General features: G+C 54.0%; 1 pseudogene; it reads right to left on the bottom strand.

Moving 5' to 3' along the window:
- The window catches only part of LOC136303662 (uncharacterized), a 301,387-nt pseudogene that overhangs the window by 109,778 nt on the left and 171,286 nt on the right, over positions 1-20,323 (bottom strand).

Here is a 20,323-nt window from a genome sequence, read left to right as displayed (position 1 = left end):
GATGCTGGGGAATTTGGAGGTAGGTCCTGGGGTCTTTTCTCCCCTTATTCTCTGCTTTGGGGTGCAGGGGGTCCAAGGAGTCCCCCCTGCCCCTCTCCAGGCTGTTGAGGGTCCCACCAATGGCAGCGCTCCCCCTCTCTGGGGTCCCCGCTTTGGGCTCCTGGGGGACACAGGGCTCTGCTCCTCCAGGCTGCCTCTGCCAGCAGCTGCCACTGGCAACTCCCAGTGTCCCCCCAAGGGGCATTTTCCACTCAGCTTTGCAGTTCTTCATTCTCCTGATATTCCCCCTAAAAAAACCCAACCCAGGGACCACCCAGGATATCTGGGCCCAGCTCCCCCTCCCCAGTCACCTGTGGGATGGGGGGTGACCATCCCATGGGAGGGGGCCTGCAAATTCAGGGAGTGCTCGACTTCATGGTTCTTCTCTTTTCCCTGATCCTCCTTTGTCCCTCCTCTTCCTCTTCCTCCTGCTTCTCCTCTTCCACCCCTTCTTCCTCCTCCTCCCTAACCCCACCTCCTTCTCCTGCTTCCATCCCTTCTCGCTCTCCTTCTCCATCTCTCCTCTCCCAGCCCTCCTCCTCTGCCAGGAGCAGGCACACCCCGGTGCCCCGTTCCCGAAGCCCTGGCAGCCGTGGGAGGAGCGGGGATGGAGCCGGGACAGGTCGGGATGGGCAGCGCGGGGCTCTTGGTTGCTCCCACCCGCTGGGACCGAGGGAACCCGGCCCGGGGAAAAGGAGAGGGAAACTGGGAAAACTGGGCGCTGCACATCCACACTGGGCCTTGCTGGGGACCCTGGCTGGGCACTTCCAGCCCTTGGGGCTCCTCTCGGGAGCTTGGATAACTGGGCGGGGGGAATGCAGAGAGGGGTGGGGGATCCCAGCAGTGGCATCACTGGAAGGAACTGGGCTTTACTTCGTAACTGGAACATTACACGGGCAACTGGGAGTGACTGGGAATGACAACAAGCATACCGAGGGCAAATGGGATATACTGGCAGTGTCTGTGACCATATGGGGGACTGAAACCACACTGGGAACAGCTGGGACCACGCTGGGGAGAACTGTGAGCAAGTGGGAGTGACTGGGTCTGCACTGGGGGCAGCTGGACATGACTGGGACCACGCTTGGTAGAACTGTGATTATATGGGAAGTTACTTGGACAATACTAGGAGCAACTGGGTGCAACTGGGACCACACTGGGAAGAAGAGGGAGCAACTGGAACCATGCTGGGGGTAACTGGGATCCTACTGGAATCACAGTGGGAGAGGCTGGGTCCTGCTGGGGGAGACTGGGATCATACTGGATCTTATTTGGGGACACAGAGGTTGCACTGAGGGTGACTGAGAGTGGTTGTGAGCATCTGGGATCAAGCTGGAAGCAATTGAGGAAAACTGGAAGGAACTGGGAACATGCTGGGAGCAACTGGGATACACTGGGAGAGACTGAAACCACACTGGGGGTAAATGGGAGCAACTGGAATCAGGCTGGATGATGATGGGAGCAGCTGTGCCCATGCTGGGGTCCTGCTGGGATCCTATTGGAACTGGCTGGGATCATACTGGGAGTGACCGGAATAGTACTGGGAGTGTCTGAGAGTGACTGGGATCCTACTGGACTCAGACTGGGAATGACTGGAAAGGTGCTGGAAGTGTACTTCCATGACTGGAAGTATACTGGAAGTGACAAGGTGCAACTGGGCCCACACTGGGAGTGACATGGAGTCACTCTGGGCATGACTGGAATCATACTGGGAATATCTGGAAGTTACTGGGGTGACTGGAACCAAACTGGAGGTGACTGGGTGCAACTGGGATCATCTTGGGAGGCACTGGGATTACAGCAGGTGTGATTGGCTCCTGACTGGGGGTTATTGGGAGTTACTGGGAGGAAAATGTGGACACCTTGGGAGCAACTGGCATGAACTGGAAGGCACTGGAACCATGCTGAGGGGAACAAGACCACAACTGGGGCAACTGGAAAAATACTGGGAGCAAATGGGACCACACTTTGGGCAACTGCCAGAAACTGGGATCATGCTGGAGGCAACTGGGAGTAACTGGGAAAGACTGGGGTCATTCTGAGGTAACCAGAACCTGACTGGGATAACCGGAATATACTGGGAGTGTCTGAAATCATACTGGGGGGAATGGAACCACACTGGGAACAGCTGGGACCATGGTAGGGGCAACTGGGAGTGACTGGGACCATGCTGAGAGGGACTGGGACTATTCTAGGGACAACTGGGAACATACTGGGAAAAACTGGGAACAACTGGAACTATTCTGGCAGCAACTGGCATCATAGTGGGAGCAGCTGGGCCAATGCTGGGTGAGACTGGGATCACACTGAGACTGACTGGACTCACACTGCGATTGACTGGGAGTGGCTGTGAATGATGGGAATCACAACGACACAAACTGGGAATGACTGGGAACATTCTAGGAGAGACAGTGATATACTGGGAGACTGGAAGTCATGGGGATCCTACTGGAGGCTACTGGGTTCATGCTGGCATTGACAGGGAGACACTGGGATTACACGTGAGGCGACTGGCATCATACTGGGATTTTACTGGGTGTGACTGGACCCTGCCTGTGGGTTACTGAGAGCTACCAGACCCATGGTGAGGATCAACAGGGGATACACTGGGAGACACTGGGAATGACAGGATTCATACTGGTGAAAACTGGGGGGTACTGGCAGTGACTGGGATAAAACTGGGAGCAACTGAACCTTGCTGAGGGAACTGGCAGTGTCTGGCAATGCCTACAAGGGCAACTGGGATATACTGGGAGTGTCTGAGACCATGCAAGTGGTGACTGGGACCACACTGGAAGCCACTGGGAATCTGCTGGGGGTAACTCGGGGTGTGTGTGAGGGACTGGGGCCCTGCTGGGAGAGACTGGCATTATACTGGGAGACACTAGGACTATACTAGGGGCAACTGGGAGAACTGGGAACACAGCAGACGATAGTAGGAGGAACTGAGAGCAACTGGGACCGTGCTGGGGGAAAACTGTATCATAATGGGGAATGATAGGGAGTGATTAGTGAAGTAATACCGGGAGCAAGAGAGATCCTACAGGGAGTGAGGGGAAGTGACCAGGATCATATTGGGACTGACTGGGCTCATACTGGGAGTGCCCAGGAAACTGGAACCACACAGGGGGGACAACTGGGCTCATCCTGGAGCAGCCACTGCCGGCACCGGGAGCCCCGAACCCCTTTCCTGGCCATCCCGCCCCTCCAGCCCCAGCACCCCCCCAACGGGGTCCCGGCAATCCCAGGGGTCCCCCCCTCTCGGGGTCCCCGCTTTGGGCTCCTGGGGCTCTCCTGTCTCTGGGGTCCCGCTCAGGGGGTCCCCAAAGGCCAGATCTCTGCCAAGCTCCCCAAACCCGGTGTCCCCCCGCCGGTCCCCGCCGCTCCCCACATGGCCCCGGCAGAGCTCGGAGGGCCCGGCCCGGGAAGCCCAACCCCCACCTGGGGGGACCCGCATTCCCCCGCCCCCCGCCAGGGCTCTGCCGACACCGGGACCCCCCCAAAAACACCTCTCAGGGACCCCGCCGAGATATTTGGGGCGAGCTCCTTCTCTCCGGGCACCTGCAGGATGCGGCCAATGGTGTCCGGGCGAAGGAGCTGCCGATGCAGGGAGCGGGGAACGCACGTGGTGCTTCCTCTGCCTCCTCCAGGTCCTTCTGCTCCTCCTCTTCCTCCTTCTCTGTCCCTCCTCTTCCTGCTCCTCCTCCCGGCCGGGACATGATGGCGACGGGCTGGGTGAGTTTGGGGGGAACAATGGGAAAGGGGATGGGAGAGGGGGCACAGGGGGATGTGGGACCCACTGAGGGTCCCCCAGTTCAGCCCAGGTGCCGGCGCAGCCCCACGGATCGCCAGTGCAGCCCCACAGGTGCCGTGGCAGCCCCACAGATCCCCCAGCCGCGGCTCCCTGCGCTGAGCCCCGCTCTGGCTGTGCCGCTCCTGCGGCACCTGCAGCTCCCTGGTGGCCCCGTGCTGGTGCCGCTCGTTGTGCCGGCTCTGGCCATCCCAAAATCCCGGCTGGGCTCCAGCCGCCATCCCCGGCGACTGCGGCTCCACCCGGCCCCGCTGGCGGTGGTGGCGCTGGAAGGGAATCCCATCCAGGGAGCCCATGGACAGGAAATGGGGGAAGATCGGGCCGGGTTCCAACAGTGCCACGGGTAGGGAGCGCAGGGAGAGGAGAACTGGGGGGACACGGACATTTGGGGGCTGGGGGGGCACGGCTGAATGAAAGGGGCAACGGGGAGAGCTGGGAGAGCAGGGAAGGGGCTTTGGGGCTTCCAGGGTTGAGAAAAGGTGTGGGTAGAGGTGGAATGGGTGGGATTAAGGGGCTTCCTGTGACCAGGAAAGGGAGCTCCAAGTGTCCCCAGTGTCCCTACTCCCATCCAAATGTGGGGAAACCCGGGATGGTTTGGAATAGGGGTCCTCACTGTTGGGATAGGCGGGGCTGGGTGCTGGGAAGGGCAGGAATAGGGGTCCAGGGGATCTCTCTGTCAAGGAAAAGGGGGCTCTGGGGGCAGGGAGAGGTGGTGAATTATTAAAAAAAAATATGAATATCGCCCCAATGCCAATATCCAACTATGATGGACAAAAGACCCTCTAACAGTTTAAAGTTAGAAAGTGTATGTTTAATTACGACGCTGGGCAGCGTGCGGGATAGCTCCCAAACACACATGCTCATAGAAGATCACAGGGTTTTTTTATGTACAGAAGTATTGAATACCCAAAACACAAATGTATATTCATGACTTTAGTACATCCCATTCCCCGCTTCATATGGTAATTAGCCAAAAGCTATTAAGCATGTGTGGTTTGTTCCTTGAAATGGGTCGGTGGTTCTTTTTATGGGGCAGGGTCTCAAAATGATGAAGTAAGTGAGTCTTCTTCGCTTTGACTTTTTAACCTTTTAGTGTTGTGTGACAACTGAATCCTGTTTTCCCAGGAGTATTTGATTTATGAATTCATTGTCCTGCTTGAAGCCTATTGATTAGTCAGAATACACAAACATAAGTTGACAGGCCTCATGATTTATCAGTTCCTTAAATCTGGCTTCTGCTTATCAAAAGGGAAATCTATCTGTCTTACTTCAGCAATATCTGTTTTAACTAAAATCTTTAATTCTTCAAAATTAATGTTTCATTACCTGGCAGATACCTGTCTTCCCAAACCAAGACAATGGTGATGATGTTGACGATGGTGATGGATGTTGATGGTGATGTCAATGATGACATTGACCATTAGAGCAATGATGATGACAATGACAATGATGACAATGACAGTGCCACTGTTCCCAGGCATCCCATTCATGCTGTGCTGCAGGAGAGTGCTGGGATGTTGATGGATGGGGGGATGATGTTGATGATGTTGATGGATGTTGATGTTGATGTCAATGGTGACATTGACAATGATGATGCTGATGGTGACAATGACAATGCCACTGTCCCCAGGTGTCCTGTTCGTGCTGCACTGGTGGGATAGTGATGGATGGTGATGAGGTTGATGGATGTTGATGATGATGCCAGTGATGACATTGACAATGATGACAACAATGATGTTGATGATGACATTGACAATGATGACAGTGACAGTGCCACTGCCCCCAGACATCCCATTCAGGCTGTGCTGCGGGAAGATGCTGGGATGGTGATGACAGTGATGTCAATGATGCCAACAATGATATTGACGATGACAGTGCCAATGATGCCACTGTGCCCAGGTGTCCCATTCATGCTGCATTGCTCGGATGTTGATGGATGTTGATAATGATGTCAATATTAGCATTGACAATGATGACAATGACAATGCCACTGTCCCCAGGTGTCCTGTTCATGCTGCACTGCTGGGATAGTGATGGATGGTGATGATATTGAGGACGTTGATGAATGTTGATGATGATGATGTTAATGATGACATTGACAATGATGACAACAATAATGTTAATGGTGACAATGCTGTTGATAACAATGACAGTGCCACTGTCCCCAGACATCCCATTTGTGCTGTGCTGCTGGGATGGTGATAGATGGTGATGATGTTGACAATGTTGATGGATGTTGATGATGATGTCAGTGATGACATTGAGATTGATGATGTTGATGATGAGAATGACAATGATGACAATGACAGTGCCACTGTCCCCAGACATCCTGTTCAGGCTGTGCTGCGGGAAGGCACTGGGATGGTGATGACAGTGATCTTAATGATGACAACAATAATATTGATGATTACAATGATGACAATGACAGTGCCTCTGTCCCCAGGTGTGCCGTTCGTGCTGCACTGCCAGGATGTTGATGGATGGTGATGATGTTGACCATGTTGATGGACGTTGATGCCAGTGATGACATTGACCATGATGACAAACAACACTGATGTTTATAGTGACATTTACAGTGATGACAATAATGATGTTGATGATGACAATGATGACAATTGTGGGAATGCACAAGATCCATCAGTCACCGATAGACGATGATGTTGATGATGACAATGACAGTGATGAAAATGACAGTGCCACTGTCATTTGACATCCCGTTCATGCCGCGCTGTGGGAAGGTGCTGGGATGTTGATGGATGTCGATGACAGTGATGTCAGTGATGCCAGTGATAATATTGATGATGACAATGATGACAATGACGATGCCATTGTCCCCAGACATCCTGCTTGTGCTGCACTGCCGGGAAGGTGATGGGATGGTGATGATGTTGATGGATGTTGATGATGATGTCAATGATGACATTGACAATGACAAGAATGATGATGACAATGACAATTATGACAACGACAGTGCCATTGTCCCCAGGTGTCCCATTCGGGACGGTGCTGGGATAGTGATGGATGTTGGTGACGGTGGTGTCAATGATGCCAGTGATGATATTGACGATGACAATGATGACAATGACAATGCCACTGTCCGCAGACATCCTGTTCGTGCTGCGCTGTGGGAAGGCGCTGGGATGGTGATGGATGTTGATGACAGTGATGTCAGTGATGCCAACGATGATATTGACGGTGCCGATCTAATGATGGCAATGATGTCACTGTCCCCAGGTGTGCCGTTCGTGCTGCGCTGCTGGGAAGTTGATGGATGGTGATGACGTTGACGATGTTGATGGATGCTGATGATGTTGATGATGTCAATGATGATATTGACAATGCTAACAATGATGATGTTGATGATGACAATGACAATGATGACAATTGTAGTGCCACTGTCCCCAGGCATCCCATTCATGGTGCGCTGTGGGAAGGCACTGGGAAGGTGATGACAGTGATGTCAATGATGCCCATGATGATATTGATGATGCCAACAATGTCACTGTCCCCAGGTGTGCCATTCGTGCTGCGCTGCTGGGATGTTGATGTTGACGATGTTGGATAGATGATAATGATGATGATGATGATGATGATGTCGATGATGACATTGACAATGATGACAATGATGATGCCAACGATGTCACTGTCCCCAGGCGTGCCGTTCGTGCTGCGCTGCGGGAAGGCGCTGAACGAGCGCAAGGCCGAGGTGCGGCTGCAGTTCCGGGAGGTGCCCGAGGACATCTTCGCCCAGCAGTGCAAGCGCAACGAGCTGGTGGTGCGCGTGCAGCCGCGCGAGGCCGTCTACGCCAAACTCAACACCAAGAAACCCAGAATGTTCCTGCGGCCCGAGGAGTCCGAGTTCGACCTCACCTACGGCAGCCACTACAAGGTACCCCAAATGGGCTGGGGACATGGGAATGGGGTTGGGGACATGGGGCTGGGGACACAGGGGCAGGGACATGGGAATGGGGCTGGGGACACAGGAACGGGGATATGGAAGCGGGGACACGGGGGTGGGGACATGGGGGTGGGGACACAGAAATGAGGGTGGGGTCATGAAAATGGAGTTTGGGGACACAAAAATGGCGTTTGGGAACACAGAAATGGGGCTGGGGACACAGAAATGGGGCTGGGGACATGGAAATTGGGGTGGGGATAGGGAAATAGGATTTGGGGACACAAAAATGGAGCACTGAGACCCAAAAATGGGGTTTAGGGACCCAAAAATGGAGTTTTGAGACATGAAAATGGAGCACCAAGAGCCAAAACGGGGTTTGGGGACCCAAAAATCTAACATTAGGACCCAAAAACGGGGGTTGGGGACATGAAAATGGAGCATTGAGACCCAAAATGGGGTTTGCGCACCCAGAAACGGGGCTGGAACGCCAAAATCGCAACACTGAGACTCAAAATTGTAGTGTTGAGACCCCAAAACTGGGGGCGGACACCCCACATCTCAGGGGGGTCCCCACACCTGGAGGGGTTCCCAAAACCCACCTGGGTACCCCCAAATCCCAGGTGTTCCCCACACACCTGGGGCCACCTCAAACCCAGAGGAGCCCCCAGAATTGCCAAACCCCACACCTGGCAGGGTCCCCCCAAAGCCCAGGTGTCCCCCCACACCTGGGGGTGTCCCCCACACCTGGGGGTGCCCCCAGGCCCCCCCCCCCGACCACCCCGGTGCCCCCCAGGATGTGAAGCTGCCGGACGCCTACGAGAGGCTGCTGCTGGACGTCATCTGCGGGAACCAAATGCACTTTGTGCGCAGGTGAGAGGGGACAGGTGACACCTGGGGACAGGGGGGACATGGGGGGACAGGTGGGACATGGGGGCAGGTGACTCCTGGGGACAGGGAGGGCATGGTGGGGACAGGTGGGTCATGGTGGTGACAGGTGGGACACAGTGACAGGACTGGGGACAGGGGGGACATGGTGGGGACAGGTGAGACACAGTGACAGATGTGACGTCGTGGGGGCAGGTGTGACTTGGGATCAGGTGGGACATAGAGGGGAGGGCACAGGTAAGACATGGGGACAGGTGGGATGTAGGGGGTCAGGGGACCAGTACCCATGGGACCATTTTGGAGGAGCTGAAGAGTCTGGGGGGGCACAGGTGGGACGCGAGGGGGACAGGTGAGTCCAGCTTGGGGAGGGCCAGTGGGACCAGTTTAGAGGGACAGGTGGGACCATTTTGGGGGCCCAGGTGAGCCCTGGGGTTTCCCAGGTAACCCTGGGGAAAGCCCAGGTGAGCCCAGGTGAGGTTTGGGGGAGTTTTGGGGTCCCCCAGCTCAGTTTTTTGGGGTGTCTCCCCCCCCGCAGTGACGAGCTGCACGAGGCCTGGCGCATCTTCACCCCCCTCCTGCACCAGATCGAGCAGCGCCGCGAGCCCCCCATCCCCTACCCCTACGGCAGGTGAGACCGGGGGGCACCTGGGGGGGGCTGGGGGTGATATGGGCTGGACTGGGGGGCCCGGGGGGCTGAGGAGTACCTGGGGGAGAACCTGGGAGGGCGGGGGGGGCGGGTACCTGGTGCAGGACTTTGGGGGTCTGGGGGACACACCTGAGGGGGAGGGGCTGGTCCCGGGGGTCCTGTGTCAGATTTGGGGGATCCTGGAGGTTCCACTGGGGGGTTGGGTTGTCCCGGGGATTTGGGGGGATCCCGGGGGTCTCACTGGGGATTTGGGGGGGATCCTGGGGATCTCACTGGGGATTCAGGGTGTCCTGGGGATTTGGGGGTATCCCGGGGGTCTCACTGGAGATTCGGGAGGTCCTGGGGATTTGGGGGGTCCCGGGGGTCTCACTGGGGATTCGGGGGGTCCCAGGGATTTGGGGGGATCCCGGGGGTCTCACTGGGGATTCGGGGGGTCCCGGGGCTCCCCCCTGACCCCGTGTCCCCCCTTTCCCAGCCGGGGCCCCCCCGAGGCGGATGAGCTGCTGCGGCGGGCGGGGTTCCTGTACGAGGGCACCTATCGGTGGGTGCCGCCCCCCGGGCCCGACCCCCACCCCTGACCCACGGCTGGACCCCCGGACCCAGGGGGGGACCCTCGCAGGGGCCTCTCCAAAAACACTCCAGGGCTCTGGGCTGGGGGTTGGTGCCCCACGGGACCCCCCGTGCCCCATAATCGCCCCGATCCTACCCCATGGACCCCTCAGTCCCGACCCATTGACCCCCCCTCGCCCCCAACACACTCCAGCCCCCCAAAAACACTCCTGGGCTGGGGATGACCCCCAAACCCCCCCGCCCCATAGAGCCCCCCAGCCTTGCCCCATAGACCCCCCCTGGGCCCCCCAACCGCCGCAGCTGGGACCAAAGCTCCCCCACCCTCCAATCGAGTCCCCGAAGCATAATTACCCCTCCCCCCCCGCGCTGGGAGCAATTAATGCTTAACGCCAATCAATTAATCAAGTACCTCGCCATTAACCAGGACCAATTAAACCCACCTTTGGCTAATTAATTACCACCAGCACCTTCTAATTGCCCCCAGGCACTTATCGGGCAGACCCCCGCCCCCCATGGCACTTATGGGGCAGAACCCAAACACTTGGGGGGGTCACGACCCCCGGCACTTTTGGGGCACCATCCCCACTGCGGGGGCGGGGGGAGCCCCTGGACCCCCAACGGGGGCGGTGCTGAGGCGCAGGGGCGGGGTTTATGCTAATGAGGACGGGGGTTATGCTAATGAGGAAGGGGGTTATGCTAATGAGGAAGTGTTGCCATTGCCATGGGAACACTGGAGGGGCGGGGCCAACAGGCCAGCAGCCAATTCAGAGGCAGCAGAGTGGAAGGGGTGGGGCCAAAGCAGAAGGGGGCGTGGCCTTGCCGTAGCACCGGTGTCGCCGCTGTCGCCTGAGCACTCAGCGGGGGGATCCACGCCCGGAGCGTGTCAGGGACAGGCCCAGGCGTGGGGACACCGGGACACCAGGGCTGGTGGCACTGTCTGCACGCTGTCCCTGCGGCCTCGCCCCCAGCCGCTGAGGGGGCAGCAGCTCCGAGCCACCCCCTGATGGCACCGAGGGGCCTGGGGACACCGCGGGGGGCCGGGGGCTGGTGTGACACCGCGGGGCCTGAGGGAGCCCAGGAGAGCCGAGGGACGGGATGGAACCTCTCTGAAGCAGGTGTCAGCCCTGGCAGAGCTGGGCCTCGCAGAGCCCCGGGGCCACGGGGAGCTGCCAGAGCTCAGGGTGGAACCCAGGCCCCCGTGTGACACCGCTGGGCCCCGTGGGAGCCAGGAGAGCTTTGTGACACAGTGGAGACTGATGGAACCAAGTGTCCCTTGGGACACAGAAGGGCCAGAGGGAGCCCGGGAGAGCAGAGTGAGGTTATGGCACCTCATGGCACCAAGGCTGCAGAGTGTGACACAGAGGGGCCTCGTGGAGCTCAGGAGAGCCCTGTGAGGCTCTGGGCCAACACGGCACCAATGTTTCCCTGTCACCTGACAGAACCTCCTGCACACAAGGGACCATTTTCCCCTGTGCTTGGCACTGGTGAGGCCATACCTCGAGTGCTGTGTCCAGTTCAGGGTGTCTCAGTTTAGGATGGACACTGAGTGCTGTGTCCAGTTCACGGTGTCTCAGTTTAGGATGGACACTGAGTGCTGTGTCCAGTTCAGGGTGTCTCAGTTTGGGATGGACATTGAGGTGCTTGAGTGTGTCCAGAGAAGGGCGATGAGGCTGGTGAGGGGCTTGGAGCACAAACCCTGTGAGGAATGGCTGAGGGAGCTGGGGTTGTTCGTCCTGGAGAAGAGGAGGCTCAGGGGAGACCTCATCACACTCTACAACTCCCTGCCAGGTGACTGCAGCCAGGTGGGGGTTGGGCTCTGCTCCCAGGCAACCACTGGCAGAAGGAGAGGACACAGCCTAAGGCTGTGCCAGGGAAAGTTGAGATTGGACATCAGGAAAAGATTCTTCATTGAAAGAGTGATTGGGCACTGGAATCGTCTGCCCAGGGAGGGGGTGGAGTCCCCATCCATGGACGTGTTAAAGAAAGAATGGACGTGGCACTTGTCCCTGTTTGAAAGACAGGAGTCTGCCACAGGAGGCGGGAACCTCCTTTGAAATAGACAATGTGACCCCCTTCCCTCTGAATTATCCTAACTTTGAAATTCAGGGGCTTTCAGGCAAAGAGATGGGAAAAGGAATAACAGTTCTTCAGTAGTCTGTGTAACAAGGCAAAGCGACACAGACCCCCAAAGGAGATCACCTGATTGTAGAAATCTCCCCCTTTATGTACCTTTCTCTGTACCTGACATAACTGAAACTAGACTGAGACCCAACAGAAGTGAGCAGAAGGAAGGCACCTGCTGGCTGGCCCAGCTGCAGTGCTGCTGCCCGCAGGTTCCACCATCCGGTCACCGTCCTGCTCTGTCCACGCGTCTCTCCAGCCTCACTCCCGGCTGCCTCTCATCCTTCAAGCGATTTCCAACCATGCAGCCTGCAGCTGTGCCTTTCCCACGGGGCCTTCCCGTGAGAACAAACCTTAACCACTTCTACAGTTATAAACTAAAGCCTTCGTCTCCCCCCTCTTTTTTAATTAAGCAACAAAAACCTGCTAAGAAAACCCCAAACAATTTCTAAGACGTTAACAACAGTGGTAACAAGAATAACTGTTAACAGAAGCCTGCTAGGAAAAACCCAAACAACTTCTAAGACATTAATAACAGTGGTAACAGTCAGAACTATAGCAACCTTTCAAAACCTAACACAGGCATACAACCTTGTAACTATGTGCACATAGAATCGGGAGGGTGAGACAAAAGGCCGCACACACGCTGAGGGAATCCATTTAACTCGGTGGCCTGTGGAGACACAGGCATAACCTCTCCCCATGTCAAGAAGTCCATTCTCCAATCAGTAAGTCCTTTATCATCACAGGAGGTTTGGGATGAGGCTTTGTGTCAAAGGAGCTGTGCCTCTCACCTGCCGTTTGTCCTGTATCATCACGATTTAAAGAATTGAGAATGTATAAGGCCTTGGTTAGTCTGTTGTGAGGGTGCTCCAGTTCTCCCTTTCTTTGTTTCTCAAGCACGGTTTTCAAGGTCTTATGGGCAATAGCTTGCCCTGTGGGCGAGTGTGGAATGGCTGTATGGTGAGACACGCCCCGCTGCTGTAAGAAGTGATGGGTTTGCTCTGAGCTGTTTGCTCTGAGCTCCATTGTCTGTTTTGATGGTATGTGGAAGGCCTAGAGTGACAAAACAGATGAGGCAGTGCCAGAGAGCCTTGGAGGGAGTCACACGGAGTTCTTTGAAGTCTCCCCCACAGAGCATTTCTGGTCACAGTTTCCCCTCATTCCGTGATCTCTGCTGCCTGGGGTTTTTACTCTAGGGAAGCTTTTTGTTTTTTCCCTCTGTCAGCACTCAGAGAGTCCAGCACAACATCCCTGCACTCACCGTGGCCCTCCAGAAACCTGCCTGTTGGCAGAGGGCTGGCTGGACACATCTCCCTGTTTGCAGGCGGGAAAGGGCAGGGCACAACAACCCGGTGGGTCCAGCAGAGGTGATGCTTGTGCTTCTGTCAGCAGAGCAGCTGCTGAAGGCACTTTCAGAGTCTTCAATCAGACCTGCTGGTCACTCCAAGTCACAGCTCGGGGTTCTCAGTCACTTGTTCAAGGAGAGCTCCTTTTGCATTTTCCCGATTCCCCAAGAGTATGAAATTGAAATCACAGACTCAGGGAAGCTCCTTATCTTTATAGTGATCCCTCCCTTGATCTTTCCCTTGCAAAGTGCCCTCAGCAATGTCCTGGAGGTGATGTAGAGCGGGGAGAAGACCTGACCCACAGAGACCCTCCTGAAACCAGAAGCCCCCTCACCTGCCTGGGCACCGCTGGTGGCACACGAAGCTTCCCAGCCTGCAGCCATGCCCAGGGAGCCCACACACCCCGTGCCTCCGGCAGGGCAGCAGGGAGGCTGCAGGCTGGGGGGCTGTGCCAGCTCTGGGACATCATTCCAGGCAGCTGCACTGCCCTGCAGGCAGACACTCACCATGGCAGGGGCTGCCAAGCCTTGGCTCCGAGGGAACTCTCCTGTGTACTCCCAGCCCAGGCTGCCTTTCCCCTCTCTCTGCCTCCCACCAGATGCGAGGGATAACCCTAACCCTAACCCTAACCGTCCCACCAATGGAGGCATCTCATCCTGGGTTTGCGTTCCCAGCGTTGGAGGAACACCCAGTTCCCATCCCATACCGTCCACTGAGCCACAGCAGGTGAGTTTCCTCTTGCCTCTGTACGTGTGTGCCCAGACCAGACACCTGTGTGTGAGTGTGTTCTCTCAGCTGCCATGGGAATTAATGAGCACAGAGGGCAGGAGTGAGCTGGTCCCAGGTAAATACCCAGGCACAAATGCCAGAGGTGGTCCCACGTCCCCAGGAAAAGGAGCAGGTTCCTATGGAGGACTGTAATTGTCCTGGCATTCCCTGGCCAGGCAAAGCAATGGGGTGCCAACGGCCTGAAGGAGTTTTGGACAACTTCTTGGGTGGGCTAAGAAAGGTGATTCTCACTGGGACTTGGAGCTGACCAACAGGGAGGAGCTGGTCAGGAATGGGCTCAGCAGTGTCCCCCTTGGCTGTCCCGACAATGAAATCGTGGGGTCTCAGGTGCCAAAAGGCAGTGAGCAAGGCCAGCAGCAGAGCGTGGGCCAGGGCACTGCAGAGGAGAAGAATTTGATGTTCTGGGACACAAGAGGTGCCATGGCAAAGGCAGGTCTGAAGGCTGAAGGAGCTCAGGAAATCTTAAGAGGTCCTGCAGGAAAGCCTCCTGCCAGGACAAGAAGGATGCCTCCAAATCCCCATGAAATAGGCATCCTTCTCCCGAGGCTGCCTGGATCAACAGGCACAACTCCAGGACAGAGAGGCAGCAAACAAGAGATGGAAACGGGGCAAGTTGCAAAGCAGGGATTTAGCACACCTCGCCCCAGGATGTAGGGATGAAACCAAAAGCAAAGCTCCCAGGGGTTTGAGAGATGCTGGGAAGGGCAGAGGAAGCACCAGGAGGTGTCCAGGAATAGAAGGTCCTGCTGAGGGACTCTCGCCCATCCTGGAGCTCTGGCACAAGTGGGCACTGGGGCTCCTGTGGGCATGTCAGCCTTCCTCTGGGAGGGATTGGGCTTGTCCATGGCACGGCTCTAGACTCTGCAGAATCTCCTTGAAGCCAGGCTGATGAGCTAAATACGTCTGCATTAATGCAGAATTGGGTCTCCAAAATCCATCTGGTTTGAATTTGTCTCCTTAGGTTGAGACCTCTTCGTTTTGACTACATTCCTGAAGTCTCAGCCTGGGAGTTCAGGGATTAGGGGAAATTGTCAGGATGTTTACATTGGCAAAATCTCTGAGGGTGCCAAGGTCCCCCTGCACTCAAGGTCCCTCCTGAGAGCTGGGATGGGTGAGGATGGCTCATCCTGAAGCACAGTTGCTAAGGGGATCATGGAATGATGGAATCATAGGATGGGTTGGGTGGGGAAGGACCTTTAAAGGCCATCGAGCCCAGCCAGCTGCCATGGGCAGGAACATCTCCAACCAGGGCGAGCTGCTCAAAGCCCCGTCCAGCGTGGCTCTGGATGTTTGCAAGGATGAGGCATCCAGCCCCTCCCTGGGCAGCCGGTTCCTTGCTTTCACCTCCCTCCGTGTAAAAAATCTCTGCCTCTGGTGGGATCCCTTGGATGACAGTGTGAGGAGCAGAAGGCCAGCGCAGCTCAGGGAAGGGAGAGACTCATTCGATGGCACTGCTGGCCTGGGCAGGATTACCACGGCTCAGAAAGGCCACAGGCAGGGCAAGGGAAGCCAAACCCGGGCCAGTGGTGAGAGAGCAATCAGGGCTGGGCTGAGGGCTTGAGAGAGGATGAGGAGGATGAGGAAAGAGGACTCCCTGTCCTTGCCTGCCCAGAGGGTCCTTCCCCAAGAGCTTTGCAAGTGCCTGAGCTCTTGGTGCCCTTGGCCATGGCAGTCGTCTGCCCCAGTGAGGTCTGTGAGGAGACAGGTTGTCCTGGTGGCACTGGGGCTGTGTCCTTGCGGCCCTGGGGACGCTGGGCACCGTGACACTGCTGTCCTTCCCTGGGCATGGCCCAGCACAGCCCAGGCTGCTCCAGGGAGAGCCCTGGGCTCTGGGAGGGACAGGATCGCCCGTCCCAGGGAGCAGGATTCAGGCCTTGGCCCTTCCGCTCCCTCAAACAAAGGGTTTGCTCAGCACCAGAGCCAGTGCCCAGTGCCTCTGCCTGCAATCACAGCCTCCAATTCCCAGCTGTAACGAGGCCCTGGGGAGGCTTCATCAGAAAGGGCTTTCAGTGGCAACTCTTAAGGCTCCAAGACTCTTTGGGTTTTTCTTCTGACTTGGATTTCTTGAGGGACTGCTGCTGTCTCCTGTCAGGATCTGAGGATCCTGGACTCAGGACACCAAATCCACCCCAGGGCTCATTCAAAGGAAGAAAGGCCTAATGAGTCGTTACCTTCCCAGCCCTTTGTCAAGTCTTTAAGACTTGTACAGCTAATTAGAGAGGTTCGAGGATGTGAGATGAAGGTTCCAATGCCCATTTTGAAGGGGTGATAACAGCATTGTGCAGCTGACACCGATCCAGGGTATCCTAAGGATATCCTAAGGACCCATGGAGAAACAGTTCCTCATGGCCCAAGACGGGATGGAGAACTCTGCCCATCTCCCCCAGCCCCGGCCCTTTGTCTCAGTGACCACCTGGGACCTGCCTCACTTTCTGTGACATGAGACTTGTCCACTGAGTTCTGTAGTGACGTTACAGCTCCTCTGCACCAACTTCCACCTCCTTTCACCCTAGATCTGGCTGCCAACAGGCACGGAAGGGTTTCTGCTAATCATAAAACAGAAAAGATATTAGTTAAAAATAATAACAACAGAAAAATACCCCATAAAAACCCCAAACTAAAACCACCAGCAACAAAAGAAACAAACAAGCAGAACCCCAGAAGCCCACCCAGCTCCAGAGGTGGAACATGCAAAAGAGCCGGACACAACAAATGATTCCCACATCCTCCACGACCCCTGCAGGCGGTGCCCCTCGGGCAGGTCCTGCCCAGGGACCCCTCACAGCCCCACGGGTCCCGGCCCCGCTGGGTTTGACAGGTCCCCTCCCAAAATGCTGAGTTCAGTTCTGACCCAGCATTAAAAACCCCAAGACTAAAACGCAGATTCCAGAATCCTGCAAAATCCCGCCCAAGAACATTTCGCTATAAAATCACAAGTATTAACAAAAGCTGAGAAAGTCAACAACGTTCGAAAACAAGCTTCAAGCACTTGGACTAGAAGAGCTCAGGCAATAAAATGAATTGGAATGAACCCTCACTTTCTAACATGTGAGCAATGCAATGAAGGATTTATCTTAATTTTACTCTAGCCGCTATTAATAAAGTGCAAGATTTAAGAGTCTCAAAAAATAAAAATAAATAAATAAAAAAGACCCCCCCACTATACCAAAAAGACAAACCTCATTTTTATTTACTGTCATGAAGCTCCTGAAAAAACAATCAAATCATCCTGCAAGTTCAGAGGTACAAAAGAAATCTGACTTGAGTTTCTGCACCAAATCACAGCAGGGTTTGTCCCACTGGCCATTCAGAATGGGAGTAAATGAACGAATCCATATTTTCCAAGATATTTTCCGTGGTCATCCTCCATTTCTTTAAGGCAGATTGCACCAAAGACTGATTATATTCTGCCTGGGAAGAAAGATGCTTTGAGTTATTTAAGCTTTGAGGTGCATTTAAAAATGACTTTCACTAAAGTCAGATAACTCCCAGGCTTGAAGGTAAGGCTTAAATAAAATTAGCCACTTGCCTGCAATATTTGCAGACAGAACACACTGGAATCCCCTTTCACAGGAAAATCTAAAACAAATCTTAAATCTAATTCTGGCCAACACCAGCCGGAGACAAGATGAGAACTGTTACCAATTCTGAGTTTGGTTCCCAAAGTGATTGACCCCAAAGCCTGCGATGAACTTTGGCAGAATTGTGCACAGCGGCTCTGAAACCCGGGCCCGCAATGACAGAAGTGTTTGGACCTGGGTGACGTCCCTTCCAGCCACCAATTGCACAGTGACAGCTGCTGCTCCCACAGGAAAATGGGCTTTGGGGTCATTGGAAGCACCAGCCCAGCCCAGTGCCTGGCTGCACTGTAATGAACAAGAGATTCACTCAGCCAATATATCGAGCAACAATCAATTTATCAATTCATTAATTCAAATGATAAAATGTGAGCAAAGCAGCGTGCTGGGTACAGTGGGGGGTTCCCGAATGCTGAATTTTGCTGGTATTTATTGCCCATCTTCATAAAGCACTACTCAGCAGGTTTTTTTGGTGGTTTCCTCCTAGTTTCTATTTGTGAAGTCCGATTTCCATACCCCATTGTGATCAGTTCCTATTGGTGACATCGAATTTCTATTACCCCAAGGTGGTAAATTAGTGATGGTGATGTCCGTTTTCTCTTTCCAGAATCATACATCAGTGATGGTGATGTTTGGCTTCCCCTCCCAGGATCATGCATCTGTGATGATGGGGTCCAGTTTTCCTTTCCAGGATCCTCAGTTTTTTTAGCTTAGGATAAGCTCACTTCCTTCTTTTATTTAGTGGTTACCACTCCTTTTATATATCCTAAAGCTGTAGTTCAAAACCTCTCACTACAAAGCAGCTCAAAGCTTACAATAATTTTGTTTCAAAGCAAATAATAATACTTATGCATTCTTCTATCCTACATGCTAAAGGCCTAAAAAAACCCTTTAAACTTATATTGTGAGAACTTTAAAACTCACATTATTCACGTATAAGCATGCAAAGTATTTGTCCAAAAAGCCTCTTTCCATGCTCTTTTTCCTGTTTGTTTATTAAAACTCGTTTTCATAACTGTCCCGTGGCCTCATTCGACATATTTCAAAACAACTACACGGGTCACTTTTTGGTGTGTGTTTTTTTTTTTTTTTTTTTACCTGACAGGAAACACAACGTCACATTTCACTGCAGGAACCCCGGCAGGGGAAGGAGGGGTTGGTTTCGAAGCTCCTGAGTGCCCCCAGTGCAGCTGAGCCCGGAGCCATCCCTGCCTTGCCGAGCAGCAGCTGAGGAGCAGGAGCACTGCCCAGTGCACCCCGTCTGTGTTGAGAGTGTGAAAAAATGAGTTTCGCTCTCTTGGAAAAATTTATAAGTTTAATTAAAAAAAAAAATAGGCAGTTTAGGAGACAGTAAAGCAAAGGTATCTCTGCCGAGGGTGCCTCCCCGGAAAAGGACACTCACTCCTTCAAAATCCTTGTTTTTAAGGATTAACCTTTTACATATGCATTTTTTTTCAAACATTCTTTTGAGTCCAGATGTCCTTTTGGTTTTTGGCCCCCCTTCCTTTGAAACTTGCCCCACTGTACTAAATTATCATTTTATTAGATAGAAGTCCTTGTTGGTGCCTGTGAGTTTTTCTGATACCAGAAGATCAATGAACTCTCTCTTGTAGCCTTTGTTTCACCACTGTCTCGGTCTTATCAATTTCAGCAATGTAGAAGGATCTTCTCTCTCTGCATCTTCTGGTTTGGTCAGTTCAGATATTACAAAGAGAAAAAAAACCCAGTCTTTTTACTATTCACCCTATGTCACAATCAGAAAAAACATTCATCACCTTTCTAAACTCTATTAATAAAACACAATACAGTATAATTATACAGATAATGGTCATTTTAATATTTGTGAAAAGCCCACTTTCTAATATGCATTTATAACAAGAGGAATGACAGACTTGTCTTTACAAACTAGCAGTGGAGGATCTTCTGGTAGATAAAACCAGCACTGAGAGATGAAAGAAACAATGGGGAGGATTCCACTGATTGATGAATGGAAAAGAAGATATTTGCCATTACAAACAAACTGTAGGTTTGCTGATAAATGAAACTGGATATTGAAAGAGGAAAGAAACAATGGGGGAAACCCATAAATTCCATAAGAATTAAAAATTAAAAGGGGAGTTATACATTAAAGGGGAATTTTAGGTATTAGGCACTCCGGGAAGTCTGTAACTCTCAAGTACCTCAGCCAATGGAGAAAGAGAGAGGGAAATGCGGCCGGGAAATGAGGATAAAACAGGAGGCTGCGTCCTCCAAAATTTGAGGGAGCCCAGGGGGAATGCCCCATGGCCTCTCCCTTAATCTGAATACAGTAAAAGGACTCCTTAGTCTCCTTTTTGGACATAAACCTCTGGCGTTTGTGGATTAATTTTCCTAACAGTGTCGGGCTGGCCGGGCCTGGGCGGGGTCTGGGGCAGTTGGGCCGGGGCAGTTGGGCCGGGGCAGGGCTCTCCAACCGCCCCGGGTGTGTAACTGCAACCTGGCAGCTGCCAGAACAGCCATGGAGCCCCGGCAGGTGGGTGGGGAAGGGGCAGCTCCCCCTGTGCCGGGCCCCGAGGGGCCTCGTGGGCCTGGGCTGTCCCACGGGGAACAGCCGCTTCCCTTTGGGAACAACGGGGCATTCCCGGGGCTGTTCTGGAG

The sequence above is a fragment of the Chamaea fasciata genome, unplaced genomic scaffold (genome assembly GCF_029207755.1).
Source record: "Chamaea fasciata isolate MVZ Bird 193981 ecotype frontalis unplaced genomic scaffold, bChaFas1.0.hap1 SCAF_40, whole genome shotgun sequence".
Taxonomy (NCBI): domain Eukaryota; kingdom Metazoa; phylum Chordata; class Aves; order Passeriformes; family Sylviidae; genus Chamaea; species Chamaea fasciata.
This window is presented reverse-complemented; position numbering and strand designations above follow the sequence as displayed.